General features: G+C 46.7%; 1 protein-coding gene across 7 annotated transcripts in view; it reads left to right on the top strand.

The window, feature by feature from the left end:
• Nucleotides 1-17,178, top strand: part of RNF43 (ring finger protein 43) — a 76,305-nt gene that overhangs the window by 33,882 nt on the left and 25,245 nt on the right. The window contains exon 1 of one of the 7 annotated variants that reach the window (XM_042255291.2): nt 3,795-10,319. The exons of the other annotated variants lie outside the window; for them this stretch is intronic. The gene's annotated coding sequence lies outside the window, so the exon portion shown is untranslated. Of the gene's footprint in view, nt 1-3,794; nt 10,320-17,178 lie in introns of those variants that run through there. 7 annotated transcript variants of the gene reach the window in all.

Raw genomic sequence — 17,178 nt, 5'->3', positions numbered from 1 at the left:
GTCATGCCGTGTCTTCAGGGCCGGGAACGTGAAACAAAGGCAAGGGGGGGTGAAAGCAAATGGCCCCTCAACTAAAGTCTTTACGTTTTGGGCTTCAGATACATCAACTTTTTAGGGTATAAAGAAAAGAGGGACTTCCCTGGTGGTCCAGTGGTTACGACTTCGCCTTCCAAAGCAGATGGCACAGGTTCAGTCCCTGGTCTGGGAGCTCAGATCCCACACGCTTTGTGACCAAAAAACTAAAAACATAGAACAGTAGCAGTATTGTGACAAATTCAATAAACACTTTAAAAATGGTCTGCATTAAAAAAATCTTTAAAAAAATAGAGAAAAGAAATATAATTCATCCCTCATTCCACTAAAGGTAAGATAAAAGAAACCACTCAGAAAAAACATGGAATACTGTTGAGAGTAAGTCAACTCTGAATTTTCCATGCAAATCACTGGTCCAAGTTCTTATAAAATCTTAGCAGAGACTAAAGCCACCAGAGATACTCAGCCAACACTGTGGGCTAAAGCCAATGGGAGACAAAACTTTGAGTCATTTCTGTAGGGGTGATAAATAATAGAATTGTTTTTCATAGTCTCTAAACGGCTCCTGCCCTGGAAGAGCTTCTGATCAGATCTAGGGCACAGACCAAAGGACCCAGAGTGACAGGGGATCACCTAGGGTGACATAGTGAGAGAGAGTGAGTCTCCGCGCTCATTTCACGGCCTCCCCGCATGCATGTGCCGTGCTCTGTGAATTTCCTTTCCCTGTGTAGTTTCACAGATGGCCTTGGGATTCTTGTACGTAAGTGGATGTATACATGGCTACAGATCTACTGTCGGATTTTAGTCTTTTGAGAGCAGGATCTAGTCCCTTTTTTGGGGTGAGGCAATGCATTAAGGGCTATGCTCATTTCTGCACATTGATACTGAAGAAAGACAATAAATAAGAGTACCTGGGGATGGGTTATTAGCAGAAAGTTCTTCCTAAAATAAGTGATTTTGTTCAGGGTTCTAGAGATTAAGCATCATATAAAAGGGAAAGAAGAGAACTCTCCCCTGCTTAGAGGTCAAAATACAATAAAACTGGCTTTAAAATGTAAACTTACAGGGAATATACAGAAGGTTTCTAAACAAAGCAGAAATATGAAAATAATCATATCCTGATCAAATGACAAGGCAACGACCAAACTTATTTATCTCAAATATGGTAATTAGAACAGATAATTCAACATGCATTTTCCTTAACATCTAGCATGTACAAGTCCTTCTTGAAGGAGCTCAGGGTCGACTTTACAGGAAGTGAAGTAGTTTTGTCGAACATCTCTTAAGGACCAGGTGTTCTGGAGGAAATGGGAGAGAGGGTGGGTCACAGGGGAACACTGATACAACTAATTGTAAGGGGTAAGTGCCATTTAAGAATTTTGAATATATCACTTCAGGACACTCCACATATGTGTTAGTCGCTCAGTCACATCCCGCTCTTTGTGACCCCCTGAATGGCCCACCAGGCTCCTCTGTCCATGGAACTCTCCAGGCAAGAACACTGGAGTGGGTAGCAAGGCCCTTCTCCAGGGGATCTTCCCAACCGAGGCCTCCCTCATTGCAGGCAGATTCTTTACTATCTGAGCCGCCAGGGAAGCCCAGGAGACTCTACAGGAGAAAGTAACTGGGGGGACTGAAGGCTGGTGTGAGCATTAGAGAAGGGCCCAGTTGGGCTGGGCTGTGAGGTCAAAGATAAAAAGGGTGGGGAGCTGTAGGACTTAGATCTCGGAGCCTCTGGCTCACAGGAGAATAGGAGGCGCCACTTGGTTTTTTTGTAGAGCCAAGGAGATAGGGGAAAGGTTCACGGGAAGAGAAAGTAAAAGGAATTTATTAGTGACCCAAACTACTTTCCCATATTATACTCTTCCTGTAAAAGATTTCTTAAAGCAAAGACAGTGTTTTTCTGGTCTCATTCTCTTTCATGTCTAGAACTCTGCCACAAGAAGTCATTTCGCTATCTTTATAGTTCCTAGGAGCTCAAGAGATGCTATTAGGAATTAAGTATTCAGAGGATGGAAATAGCAACTGGCACCAATGCCAAGATGTTCAGGCTCCATCCATAGAGACCCAGTGAAATGACGAGCCCCAAATGGTAGTCTCTCCTAGGCTCTCATGATACCCTCTCTCACTTTTTCTTTTATCCCCTGCCTAGAAGGCTGCTCTGTGGGTGGGAATAAAAATGAACTCTCCCATTGCATCCAGGCAGCTGCCAGCAGTCTGTTTGCCTTGTTCTTTGCTGGCAAATCATTAAACAGTGCCCCCAGAGCAGGCCTCTTCCCCAGGGCCACCCCGTGGACGGGGCTTCAGAGCTGTGGCCAAAGGACGGTCAGCAGGCAGGCTGGAGCGCTCGGGCTGTCTCCAACACAAGCTTCCCCTGGCTGCTGCCTCTTCTGAACAGAAGCCGCTTTGGCCTGATCTCAAACCCCAGTGGCTTTCGAGGAGAGACTCTGGGCATCTGTGTTGGCTGTGGCCTGAACCATTGTGTCTTCCTCCTCTTCCTGATGTAATTTCTCAAGGCAGCTACCCCTGTATTTCCTCTGCTGTCTCTTTACTGAAGCACAGGGCCCATGATCCATATTTTTTTCCACTTTGCAGTGTAAATGGAACAGGCTGTGACTGCCCAGGATCTGGGGATTGGGATCAGCGAAGCATACTCCCTAGCTTCACCTCATCCCCACTCACAGTATGACCATTAAAACCTGGGCAGAGGGACTTCGCTGGTGGCCCATTGCCTTCCAATGCAAGGGGTTGTTCAGTCCCTGGTCCGAGAGCTAGGATCCCCCCTGCCTCTTGGCCAAAAAACGGAAACATTAAACAGAAGCAGTATTGTGACAGATTCAATAAACACTTAAAACAACAACAACAAAACAACCTGGGCATAGATTTGGTTGACCTGCCCACTTGAATACAATTTATTGTTGAGTCAGTCAGTCGTGTCTGACTCTTTGCCACCCCACGGACTGCAGCACACCAGGCCTCCCTGTCCTTCACTATCTCCCGGGGTTTGCTCAAACTCGTATCTGTTGAGGTGGTGATGCCATCCAACCATTTCATCCTCTGTTGTCCCCTTCTCCTCCTGCCCTCAATCTTTCCCAGAATCAGGACATTTTCCAACGAGTCAGCTCTTTATATCAGGTAGCCAAAGTATTGGAACAATATAGTACTGAATACAATATCCACCCTCAGAGGGCCTCCAAGCCAGTCATGGAAGACAGCAGTGTGAAGCAGAGTTTGCAGGGCAGCTGGAAATGCCTACAACCTCTGAGCAGAAAAGCACGGCCAGATTTATGTAGCCATTTCACACACTTGCACTGAAGTCACTGAACTTAGCACTGCTGGAGTAGCCCTGCTGATGTTCCGGATACGCCGATGGCATATTTAAGTGAATAACCTGACTTCCTCGAGTTTCATGTCTTTGGTCTTTTTTCCCCCCACAGGGACTATTTGCTTTTAGTTTTTGGCCTTTGCAGCATTAAAATCTGAATCTAAATAATTACTTAAAAACAAACACTGCCTGCTTCCAGCAGGTTTCTAAATTCCTACCATCTCTGGCATGCATTTGGCTAGAACAGAAAAGCAAAATAATAAAGCAGACTGTGTCAAGGCTGTTTGCAGACAGCACATTGGGTTAAGTGTGAGAATTCAGTGAACTTTCACATGTGGGAAGAGTGAAGGCCGGGCCTGGAAAGGGCCCTGTCCAAAGCCTCTTTAGACCCTTATCCTGGAAGTATGCGGAGCAGGTATTAAACCCTTGTGATGCTGCCACCGTGTCCAGACCTCAGCCTTCCTGCAGGGGACTCTGAACAAGACCTGGCTAAATGAGGGTCTCGGTGTCTCCAACAGGATGGAGGTCAGTGCGGCCATCAAAATCCCCCATGACAGCGGTCACTAGCTGAGCAGCAAAATGCAGCTGACATGTGAGATCTCTTGGTAGGATTGTTAGCATTTGAGGCCAGGTAAATTCGTCCCCTGGTGGAGGGAGAGACTCCAAACCACATGACTGAGGTGTCTTCTAAGGTCTTGACATTCGTGGGCCTCAGAGCCTTAGTATTCTATTTCCGAGCCTTCCTTCCAAAACACACCGATGTGACTAAAATGATATTTGATGGCCTCCTCCCTCTCCTTTGCTCCTAACATCATGCTTAGCTTCTTGGTGCCCCTGTAACTAGAGGTCCTTCTGGACTGAGTCAGGACAAACCCTGTTTCTCTATGGGAATATAATGGACAAACACTCTGCCTCTTGAGGGCCTTCCCTGCTGGTCCAGGGCTTAGGACTCCACCTTCCGGTGCAGGGGGCATGGGTTTGATCCCTGGTCAGGGAACTAAGCCCCACACGTCATGGGGTGCAGCCAAAAATTTTAAAAAACCTCTACCTTATGGTGGTTGCAATTTTTCTCCTTTCTGATTTCCACTAAATAAGATTTCTTCTCTGATATCAGCTGATTTCAAAATCAACTCAGACAGTCAATTCTTTCTCCTTTCTCCACCCTTTCTTCTCCCTTCCTTTCTTAATTTGTAAGATATATTTTAGAAATTACACTTTGGGGAGTTCCCTGGTGGTCCAGTGGCTAAGACTGTGCACTCCCAATTTAGGGGACCTGGGTTCGATCCCTGATCAGGAAACTAGGTGCCACATGCCACAACTAAGACTTGGTGCAGTCAAAATAAATAAATAGATTAAAAAAAAAAGAAATTACAGTTGGTATCTATTTAATATGTGTAACTTTTTAAAATGTGTGCACGTGTCATTTTAAAATTCCAGAAAGATAGTTCAGTTCAGTCGCTCAGTCATGTCTGACTCTTTGCAACCCCATGAATCGCAGCACGCCAGGCCTCCCTGTCCATCACCAACTCCCGGAGTTCACTCAGACTCACGTCCATCGAGTCGGTGATGCCATCCAGCCATCTCATCCTCTGTTGTTCCCTTCTCCTCTTGCCCCCAATCCCTCCCAGCATCAGAGTCTTTTCCAATGAGTCAACTCTTCCCATGAGGTTGCCAAAGTACTGGAGTTTCAGCTTTAGCATCATTCCTTCCAAAGAAATCCCAGGGCTGATCTCCTTCAGAATGGACTGGTTGGATGTCCTTGTAGTCCAAGGGACTCTCAAGAGTCTTCTCCAACACCACAGTTCAAAAGCATCAATTCTTCGGCACTCAGCCTTCTTCACAGTCCAACTCTCACATCCATACATGACCACAGGAAAAACCATAGCCTTGACTAGACGGACCTTAGTCGGCAAAGTAATGTCTCTGCTTTTGAATATACTATCTAGGTTGGTCATAACTTTTCTTCCAAGGAATAAGCGTCTTTTAATTTCATGGCTGCAGTCACCATCTGCAGTGATTTTGGAGCCCCCCAAAATAAAGTCTGACACTGTTTCCACTGTTTCCCCATCTATTTCCCATGAAATGATGGGACCAGATGCCATGATCTTCGTTTTCTGAATGTTGAGCTTTAAGCCAACTTTTTCACTCTCCTCTTTCACTTTTATCAAGAGGCTTTTGAGTTCCTCTTCACTTTCTGCCATAAGGGTGGTGTCATCTGCATATCTGAGGTTATCGATATTTCTCCCAGCAATCTTGATTCCAGCTTGTGTTTCTTCCAGCCCAGCATTTCTCATGACGTACACTGCATATAAGTTAAGTAATCAGGGTGACAATATACATCCTTGACGTACTCCTTTTCCTATTTGGAACCAGTCTGTTGTTCCATGTCCAGTTCTAACTGTTGCTTCCTGACCTGCATACAGATTTCTCAAGAGGCAGGTCAGGTGGTCTGTATTCCCATCTCTTTCAAAATTTTCCACAGTTTATTGTGATCCACACAGTCAAAGGCTTTGGCATAGTCAAGAAAGCAGAAATAGATGCTTTTCTGGAACTCTCTTGCTTTTCCATGATCCAGCGGATATTGGCAATTTGATCTCTGGTTCCTCTGCCTTTTCTAAAACCAGCTTGAACATCAGGAAGTTCACGGTTCACGTATTGCTGAAGCCTGGCTTGGAGAATTTTGAGCATTACTTTACTAGCATGTGAGATGAGTGCAATTGTGCAGTAGTTTGAGCATTCTTTGGCATAGCCTTTCTTAAGGATTGGAATGAAAACGGACCTTTTCCAGTCCTGTGGCCACTGCTGAGTTTTCCAAATTTGCTGGCATATTGAGTGCAGCACTTTCACAGCATCATCTTTCAGGATTTGAAATAGCTCAACTGGAATTCCATCACCTCCACTAGCTTTGTTCGTAGTGATGCTTTCTAAGGCCCACTTGACTTCACATTCCAAGATGTCTGGCTCTAGACGAGTGATCACACCATCGTAATTATCTGGGTCATGAAGCTCTTTTTTGTACAGTTCTTCTGTGTATTGTTGCGACCTCTTCTTAATATCTTCTGCTTCTGTTAGGTCCAGACCATTTCTGTCCTTTATCGAGCCCATCTTTTTTTTTTTTTAATCGAGCCCATCTTTGCATGAAATGTTCCCTTGGTATCTCTAATTTTCTTGAAGAGATCTCTCGTCTTTCCCATTCTGTTCTTTTCCTCTATTTCTTTGCATTGATCGCTGAAGAAGGCTTTCTTATCTCTTCTTGCTATTCTTTGGAACTCTGCATTCAGATGCTTATATATTTCCTTTTTTCCTTTGGTTTTCACCTCTCTTCTTTTCGCAGCTATTTGTAAGGCCTCACAAGACAGCCATTTTGCTTTTTTGCATTTCTTTTCCATGGGGATGGTCTTGATCCCTGTCTGCTGTACAGTGTCACGAACCTCATTCCATAGTTCATCAGGCACTCTATCTATCAGATCTAGGCCCTTAAATCTATTTCTCACTTCCACTCTATAATCATAAGGGATTTGATTTAGGTCATACCTGAATGGTCTAGCGGTTTTCCATACTTTCTTCAATTTAAGTCTGAATTTGGTAATAAGGAGTTCATGATCTGAGCCACAGTCAGCTCCTGGTCTTGTTTTTGTTGACTATAGAGCTTCTCCATGTTTGGCTGCAAAGAATATAATCAATCTGATTTCGGTGTTGACCATCTGGTGATGTCCATGTGTAGAGTCTTCTCTTGTGTTGTTGGAAGAGGGTGTTTGCTATGACCAGTGCATTTTCTTGGCAAAACTCTATTAGTCTTTGCCCTGCTTCATTCCGTATTTCAAGGCCAAATTTGCCTGTTACTTCAGGTGTTTCTTGACTTCCTACTTTTGCATTCCAGTCCCCTATAATGAAAAGGACATCTTTTTGGGTGTTAGTTCTAAAAGGTCTTGTAGGTCTTCATAGAACCGTTCAACTTCAGCTTCTTCAGCGTTACTGGTTGGGGCATAGACTTGGATTACTGTGATATTGAATGGTTTGCCTTGGAAATGAACAGAGATCATTTTGTCATTTTTGAGATTGAGAACCCCATGAACAGTATGAAAAGGCAAAATGATAGGACAGTGAAAGAGGAACTCCCCACATCAGTAGGTGCCCAACACGCTACTGGAGGTCAGTGGAGAGATAACTCCAAAAAGAATGAAGGGATGGAGCCAAAGCAAAAACAATACCCAGCTGTGGATGTGACTAGTGATAGAAGCAAGGTCCGATGCTGTAAAGAGCAATATTGCATAGGAACCTGGAATGTCTGGTCCATGAATCAAGGCAAATTGGAAGTGGTCAAACAAGAGATGGCAAGAGTGAACGTCAACATTCTAGGAATCAGCGAACTAAAATGGACTGGAATGGGTGAATTTAACTCAGATGACCATTATATCTACTACTGTGGGCAGGAATCCCTCAGAAGAAATGGAGTAGCCATCATGGTCAACAAAAGAGTCTGAAATGCCGTACTTGGATGCAATCTCAAAAACGACAGAATGATCTCTGTTCATTTCCAAGGCAAACCAGAAAGATAAAGTAATATTTAATACTATACTTCCTCCTTGTATGTATTTTATTAAAAGAAATTACAGACAGATGGTGATGGCCTTGGCTTTTCAGGTGATGCTGTGGTAAAGAATCTGCCTGCTCATGCAAGAGATGCAGGTTTGAGCCCTGGGTTGGGGAGATCACGTGGAGAAGGGAATGGCTATCCACTCCAGTGTTCTTGCCTGGAAAATTCCATGGACAGAGGAGCCTGGTGGGCTGCCGTCCATGGGGCTGCAAGAGTGGGACACGACTGAGCGAGTGAGCATGAGCATGCGTGACCCTGTGCACCACGAGGATGCCAGGCAGAGAGTGGGGTCGGGAGAGGCCCACCATAGGACCGTTGTAGGGTAAAGGAGTCCAGTCACATCATGGAGCGTGGACACGATCTGAGACAAGGGGAGGTAATTTTTTTACTTGAATGAAGACTGTAATGTGGGAGGAGACAGTGAGAGAGGTGGCAGTCTGCCTGAATGTCCATTATCTGGGTCTGAGCTTGTGTGACCTCTAATTTCAGGACACACCTTTCTCATCCTAGACAAACATGGACGATTCATTGGGAAAGTATCTCTGAGCAGCGTCTGGGTCTGACTGCCTTGTTGTGGCTAGGAGAGATGAGATAAGCCCTAGAGGGGAAGAAGAAAAGCTGAGACTGCTGGGCAGAGAGAGCCTGGGCCCAGAGGGAAAAGGAGCAGACAGCTCCTGTCTTGTTGTTAAGAATGATTCAAGTTGGAAAATTCTAGAAATGTAGATCCTGAAGCCTTCCATCCAGGCATTCTAGTACTCAGTTGATGTTTATTATACCACACAGAATACTTCCCAACACATAGACCTGGAGGCGGAATGGTGTAATATTCAGGGAAGTGGGGCTGAATTTAGGAGACTTCAGCCTCCTTTAACTCCCTTATGTAACCATGGGCCGTCTGGAGCATGAGGCTCACATTCCTTGTCTGTGTAAAGCAAGTTTTAAAGGCACCGTACAGGTCTGAACTAGGCTCAACTGTTAGCAATTCACATCTCTTTCGTAAACTGTATGGCAACTGGATTCCAGTTGAGTTTTGTTCATTCTTTTGCCAAATATGAAGGACCTGTTTTTCTTGCTGTTCAGTTGCTAAGTCATGTCCGACTCTTGCATGGACTGCAGGCCCCTGTGTCCTTCACTATCTCCCGGAGTTTGTTCAAACTCTTGTCCATTCATTCGGTGCCCGCCAGGCTCCTCTGTCCATGGAATTCTCCAGGCAAGAATACTAGAGTGGGTAGCCATTCTCTTCTTCGGCGGATCTTCCTGACCCAGGGATCAAACCCGAGTCTCCTGCATTGCAGGTGGATTCTTTACCATCTGAGCCCCCAGGGAAGCCCACCAAGAGCTACCAGATGCATAGCCCCAGACTGGACCCTCGGCGAGCTCAGCTCCTCACCTCAGATTGCCCCCGCCTTCTACTGGAAGCTGGCAGGTCCTTTCCTTTCTTCTCTTATCAGCCCTCTTACTCACCAGCACCCCTGCCCCCAGGAAGTTTTCTCTGGATCAAGCAAGAGATACTGGAGACCTCTATCATCCCCCCTGTCTCTGCTAGTCCCTTTCCATCAAGGGTATGCTTCTGTTTCTCTCCTCCCACCAACATTATTTTCTTTCGTACCTTAAAAAAAAAAAAAATCACACAATCAAGCAGGAATACATTTTCCTTGTAAAAGCATTTTAACAAATAGATAAAAGGAAACGTCTCTTGACAATCCTCCAGCCTCCCAAGTTAACTGATTAGGAAACTCAGCCACCCCAAAGAGGCAGAGATGCAGTCTAAGGATGGATGGAAATGCAGTCTAGAAGTTTCCAAATCCTAAACAGTTGCCATTAGGATCTACCCTGTAGTGGCGAGCATCGGCCTCTTTAAATAACGGGCAAGATGCCCACACTGGCCCTCAGAGACTACAGCAGCAGCAGCAGCAACTCCAGGCCAGTCTGCTTGTCCCAACACCCAGCTCCAGGGGCGTGACTTTACGACGCTCCTGGGTCCTGTCGCCAGAGATAAAAGTCAGGTAGTTCCAAGTTCAGGTAATGGAGGTTGCACGGGAGAGGATGATTATAAAATCTGAAAAGAGGAAATGCGGAGAAGGTGCCTTTGATGCCCAGCCAATGTTCCTGATTACAAAGGCAAAATTGTAGCAGGCAGTAAAGTTACCCGTCCAAGGCCTGGGTGAAGGTCTGTGAGTGGACTCAGAGAATAAGAGATGATTGCGGCTGAGCTGGGCGGGGACGAGGGCGGCTGGGGAACAGGAGACAGCAGAGAATTGCTCGCAAGAGCACACACCCCGAGAGGAGGAGATGCCGTGGATTAAATAAGACCCGCGTCAAGTTCGGGGCTCACTTGAGCCCTGGAATGCCCTTTGTGAGGAGGTAATGAGATCACATGGGAAGGAGGCGGGCTGAGAACTGGAAGAGCTTGTTCAGTGGGGTTGGAGGGCTGAGCCCAGGAGGGAAGTGACCGTGGATAACGAGCTGTCCCAGACCAGGCTGAGGGGAACACTGGCATTCAGAGCTGCTGTGATGACCGGCAAGGGAGAAGCTGTCAGGACGGGCTTTGTCCCTTCCGAGAATAAGAAGGCATTTTACTAGTACAGATGCAACGGTGTCAATAAAAATAACAACCATTTAATGAGCACTTATTGGGACAAGCCTGATGATCTAGGGGCTAAGACTTGGTAGTTGCAATGCAGGGGAACTAAACCCCGCATGCCACAACTAAGAGTTCGTATACTTCAACTGTAGATCCCACAGGCTGCAAATAAGACGTGGTGCAGCCAAATAAATAAATACATACAAATAAATATTTTTAAAAAATAGTAATGAGCACTTAGTGAGTGTCGGGAGGCTCCATGCTAGGCACTTAGAGCCATTGTCTCCAGACTTCATGATAATCAGGAGGCAGTTTTTATTCCATTCTGAGCGTGAAGAATGGGAAGTTTAAGAAAGCTAAGAGACAACCTCTCCCAGGTCACACAGCTAAATGATGGAGTCAGAAAATGAACCTAAAGGCTGGGAAGAGAATGGATAAACCAGACCAGATAAGGTGAAGGAGGAGGACAGAAATATACAGACCAGAGCAGGAAATACAGCGCACACCAGCAAAGACCTACGCCCTTACCTCGGTGCTTAAAGTGTGTGTGCAGAGTTGAGTCCTCAGCCAGAGTGGCCTGGACCCTGTGGAAGAAGTCCTTGTAATTTGCTCCTCTCCTTGTAGCAGTGTCTAGAATTGGGCATTGGGTCTCCTGGCCTTTCAGCAAGATGCAAGTAGACTTTAAGCTGGCTTGGTTTCTAGGAGCCCTCCCCAGCCACACCGTCCCCAGGTCCTGCAAGCCCGTTTCTCTTGGTCCTCTCCTGATATCACTGACAAGACGGGGCCGGGGTGGGGGGCAATGTGGAAACTGTGTTTACATCTGCATTTTTAGGAGACATTAAGTTGGTGGATGCAGTTAGATCTGCTTTCTTCTCAGGCACCCTCTTCCCAGCTGAAAATTCCCTGGAGGAGGGGGTAAAAACAGCCCTGGTGTTACACTCCGGGTGTAAGACCAACCCTGCCTTGCTAGGGAGTTGAATGACCTTTTCTTGGCTTTTGTTTTTAAACTGAGAATGTGTACTTGAGAAACTCTCATTGTAAAAGACTCCATACATAAGCACAGTCAGCGTGATTTTCATGCTGCAGATATGACTCTGCAAGAAATACCATGGTCCTTTATTTTTCTCAAATGGAATTCCTGACCTAAAGGTCCTATCCCACTTTGCAGGAGACCCAGGTTCAATCCCTGGGTTGGGAAGATCCCCTGGAGATGGGTATGTCAACCCTCCCCAGCATCCTTGCCTGGAAAATCCCATGGACAGAGGAGCTTGGGGGGCTCAGTCCATGTAGTCGAAAAGAGTCGGACACGACTGAAGCGACTGAGCATCCCCCTCACAGAGCAGCCAAAACTGAGATAACTAATACTTTTTACCTGTCCACGCCGGTCGCCACCAATGTGACCACTGTCCGAGCGCAGTGTTCCCTTGGAGTCCAGGTGGGCACAGCATCTCTGCCAGGGTCCAGCCTCGGGGGTCCCTCCTTCTCAGGCATAGGCTGTAGATTTCCACCACGTGGCACTCTCCAGGCCCCTCCCCATCCTCCAGATTCTGGGGACTCCGACTGCCCGCTACCCCAACCCAGCTCCGCAGACAGACTCCTTTCTGCCCTCAGGACACTCCCTTGTTCTCAGTGACTTCAGTCTTTCTCCAAAGTCAGGACAAGAGACCTTTAGCAACTTTTGCTTTTGGTAAATGTCCCCCAAGGCAAGGAAATAGAACACAAGGCTCTCTTATTGGACTGAGAGGAGGGGAAAGACAGGAACAGTATATAAATAGCTCTCATTCTTTTTTATTCTTCCACAACAACACAAAATAAAACTCTAATTAATATCTTTTGCACATTGTCCTATGATTGAAGTACTCAGAGCAAAACACCAAAATCTCTTCTCCATCTCCTCTCTAATTCCTCTCCCAAAGCCATAATTATCAGGATTTTGGTACATCGTGCTGTCTTCATAAGTAACTGTCAGTTATCTGGTTGTAGGCATTCAATATTTAATTTTATTTATTTATTTATTTATTTATTTATTTATTTATTTTTAGTTTTTTATTTTTTAAAATTTAAAATCTTTAATTCTTACATGCGTTAATATTTAATTTTAAAACCTATGAAGCAGGAACTTCCCTGCTGGTCCAGTGGCTAAGACTCTGAACTCCCAATACAGGGGACCTGGGTTTGATCCCTGGTCAGGGAACTAGATCCCACATGCCATAATCAAAAGATCCTGAATGCCGAAACTAAGACCCGGCGCAGCCAAATAAATACTTTTTGAAAAGAAATAAATAAAACCTATGTAGCAGGCACTGGAGGGGCAATGGAGGTCTGTCACAGGCTGCAGGAGGGAGGGAGGGAAGTAAGTAGGTAACTAAAATACCCTGGGGTAAGTCTCTGTGTGTGTGCTTAGTTACTCAGTCGTGTCTGACTCTCTGTGACCCCATGGACTGTAGCCCGCCAGGCTCCTCTGTCCATGGGATTCTCCAGACAAGAATACTGGAGTGGGTTGCCATGCTCTCCTGCAAGGGATCATCCCCACCCTGGGATAGAACCCACGTCTCCTGCGTTGGCAGGCCAGGGTAAGTCTAGGCCTGGGGAATTACAGTACTCTTAGGGGCCTATGGACAGAGGAGCCTAGCAGGCTGCAGTCCGTAGGATCGCAAAGAGTTGGACACCACTGAAGTGACTTAGCACACACACAAGGGCCCTGAGAAGGGTCTCCAACCTACCTTGACAAAGCAGCAACACCAAAGGTTTTGAAGACATGAAACAAGTTCTTTCTGGAGCATGGGCTGCCAGTAGGGAGAGGTGTTGGAGGGGTGGTAAGCTATGAGGAGGCATGAAGGCTAGCTGGAGTGGGCAGAGCCTTTTAAGCTGTGTTTAAAAATGCAGACTTTATCCAAAGAGCTGTGAGGAGCCTTTTTAGCTCCTAGAGAGAAAGAGTGAGTGAAAGTGAAAGTCGCTCAGTCATGTCTGACTCTTTGCAACCCCATGGGCTATACAGTCCATGGTATTCTCCAGGCAAGAATACTGGAGTGGATAGCCTTTCCCTTCTCCAGGGGATCTTCCCAACCCAGGGATTGAACCCAGGTCTCCCGCATTGCAGGCAGATTCTTTACCAGCCACAAACGAAGCACAAGAATACCGGAGTGGGTAGCCTATCCTTCTCCAGCGAATCTTCCTGATCCAGGAATCAAACCAGGGTCTTCTGCATTGCAGGTGGGTTCTTTACCAACTGAGGTGTCAGGGAAGCCCAGAGAGGAAGAGAGATGCCCACATTAGACCACTTTGGCTTCAGTATAGGGAACTGAGCGGGGTGCGTTGACCGCAGTTAAGTGGTTATTTCAGTGAATTGGATGGTGGCTTGTGTTAGAGTTAGTATGGGAATGGCAGAAAGAGGACAAAGAATAGAAATGTTTAGGAGATAGAATTGCTGGAATTCGATGATTGGGGACTTCCTTGGTGGTCCAGAGGTTAAGAATCTGCCTTGCAATGCAGGGCACAGCTTCAGTCCCTGGTCCAGGAACTAAGATCCTCATGCCTCAGAGCAGCTCTGGAGCCCGTGTGCCCCAGTGAAGAGACAATGCACTGCAGCTAAGTCCAGACACAGCCAAATAAGTCAGTATTAAGAAAAGAATTTGCTGATCGGGTGTTGGAGGTGGTGGGAGATGAAGGAGCTCAGAGGAGACTAGGAAGTCATCTAACTTGAGTAATAGGTGGATGGTGGTTCCAGTCCCTCAAATAGGGAACACTGGAGGGGTAGTTTTGAGGCATAAAATTATTAGTTTAATGGTGAAATGCTGAGTTTGAGGTGTCTCATTTAAGGTTCTTCAGGCAGAAATGTCCAGGCCCCTCATGAGGGTCTGGAACTTAAAGAGAGGTCTGGGCTGCACTCTTACGTAATTAACCACCTCATGTGGAAATCAAAGTCAACGGTTTGGCTGGGGTCACCCTGGGACACCATGGAGCACTCTTCACTAAAAGAGAGCCTGGAATATTCCTGGAAGTCACCACCAGTATTTCAAGGACTTGTGTTTGGGTCGTATGCTTTAGGAATGTATAATTAGGAAGGCAGATTTTCTTGGTTATGAATTAGGGGAAGGTACCATGTTTTCAAAGTCAAACGAAGATTCTTCTTTTTGTTTTTAACTTCATCTTACTTCTTTCTATCTCTCTAATGGTCTGCTCTCAGCTGTGTAATCCTGGGCATGTTCCTTAACTGTTCTGTGCTTCCGTTTCCTCATTTTTAAAATGGAGATGATTTTAGGGTTGTTAGGAGGATAAAATGGAGAAGGCAATGGCACCCCACTCCAGTACTCTTGCCTGGAAAATCCCATGGGCGGAGGAGCCTGGTGGGCTGTAGTCCATGGGGTCGCGGAGAGTCAGACACGACTGAGAGACTTAGCAGCAGCAGCAGCAGCAGCAGGATAAAAAGAATACACACAAGTGGTTAGGACACTGGTCCACCGTGCTTGCTCAGTACATGTGAACGCTCATCGTCATCCTCATCATTGGATGGACAATGGCAGAGTCACCATATGTTTCCTTTTTTTTTTTTTTTTACTTTGTTTACGGCTCTGCTGGGTCTTCATTGCTGCGGGCCGGCGTTCTCTAGTTGCGGCAAGCAGGCCTACTCTGTAGTAGCCTTCTGGTGCGCCGGCTTCTCATTGCTGTGGCTTCTCTTGTTGCAGAGCACAGACTCAGGAGTTGTGGCGCACGGGCTGAGTTGCCCTGTGGCATGTAGAATCTTCCAGGACTAGGGATAGAAGCCGTGTCCCCTGGATTCTTAATGCCTGGACCAGCCAGAAGTCCCAACTACGTGTCTCATTTGGAGTTACGGGACTCCAGGGTGGAGTCAGGCAGAGCTGGGTTCTAATCTTGTGTGACCTTGATTTCTCTGCGCCTCAAGCTTCTTCCTCTAAGTGGGGGTGAGCACACCTACCTGGTAGTGAGATAACATCTGCAGGCTCTGGCAAGCCAACAGCGTTTACTAACGGTTGATTCCCTCCATCTCCTCCTTCTGTAGCTGTTAGTTCAGGACCAGGGAAGTCTGGTGACAATGCACCACATTTCGGCTCCATCTCAGCACCTTCTGTTGAGCACTGTAGGCGAGGGCATGTTGGTTCCCACCCCTGCAAGAAGACCTGGGGGCAGTGTGGTGGTTACATTTTCGCAAATCCTTCTCCAAAGACTGCTCCTCCCCAAAGTGACTTTCTCCTGCCCCCTTGACCCTCTGGTCAGGGAGAAGCATCTTGGAGTTATCTTGAGAAAGTTGGACTATACGTGCCACCTACGTAGTAGGTAAGATCCTACGTGCATGCCCTGCGTGCTTGCTCAGTCGCTTCAGTCGTGTCCAACCCTTCGCGACCCCATGGACTGCAGCCTGCCAGGCTCCTCAGTCCATGGTTTCTTGTTTGCAGTCCCTCCCAACCCTCAGCACAGGCTACTTCCTCCGCCACGAAGCCACCCTCCCTCTTGTTGTGGTTCCACTGGGTGAGCACACATCATTTAAGTCCCCAAAGGAGCACAAGTCACTCTGCCCTCCCCCGTGGGATTTTAGGTCCCCATCCCCAGGCCTGCATCACTAGAGCACAGTACTCTTGTATTCTGAGCTTTTCTGAGGCAAAGAGCCTACCGTATTCATTGTTGACTCCTGCATCATTGAACAAGTGCCTGGCACCAGGAGGGCCTTTGGTGTTGGTAAAATGAAGAGATGCATGAGCAGATGGACAGATTAGTGGAGCTTGTTGAGATGGGGCTAAAACTTCACCACAGCCCCCAACTTTATGCCCCACACCATTTCTGGGGGCTGGGGGATATAAAAACTTTCTCTCACACTAAATCTTGATCACCACCGGCCTGATAGTCCTTAATTTCTAGCAGCAAGAATGGAACTCACTCCTCTCTCAACACCCCCTGCTCAGAGATTTTTATTCACAGGAATATAATTCAAAGGGAGCTAGTGCATAGTGAGAGCTAGTGAGAACCTGCTATGTTCAAGAGGCCGCAGTGACACAGTTTGAGGAAATAGCCCAAAAGTGCTTTCAAAAAGTGATTGTGCTTTTAAATCCAGCATTGGCATTATGCTCATAAACATCTTCATAAATTCAAAATTGTCTCTGGTTCCTGTGACCAAATCCTCTCTGGTTCTTCCTGGAAGTCCTTTAGACTTCAGCAGCAGGAGCCAGGGAATCGTGGGCAACTCCCTAGTAGGGAGTCCCATTCTTGACAACATACGGTGGGTTTCTACCATGTGGGAATCCCTGGCCCAGAGAATTATGCTTTGCTCTCACAGTACTCTAGGAAAATTAGGTTTGAGTGGGTATTAGAATCACCCTGAATCACCCTGAAGGAGGGACTTCCCTGCCAGTCCGGGAAGTTTGGTTAAGACTCACGCTTCCAAGGCAGAGGTAGCAGGTTCAATCACTGGCTGAGGAACTAAGATCCAATGAGCATGCCTTGTGTGTGTGCTCAAGTGCTTCAGTCGTGTCCGACTCTTTGCGACCCCATGGACTGTAGCCCGCGGGGTTCCTCTGTCCGTGAGATTCTCCTGTGTCTCCTGCGTCTCCTGCATTGCAGGCGGCTGAGCCACCGGAAAAGCCCTGCAGGCCGTGAGGTGTGGCCAAAAAAAATAAAAGTCACCCT

The sequence above is a fragment of the Ovis aries genome, chromosome 11, assembly GCF_016772045.2.
Source record: "Ovis aries strain OAR_USU_Benz2616 breed Rambouillet chromosome 11, ARS-UI_Ramb_v3.0, whole genome shotgun sequence".
Classification (NCBI taxonomy): Eukaryota; Metazoa; Chordata; class Mammalia; order Artiodactyla; family Bovidae; genus Ovis; species Ovis aries.
This window is presented reverse-complemented; position numbering and strand designations above follow the sequence as displayed.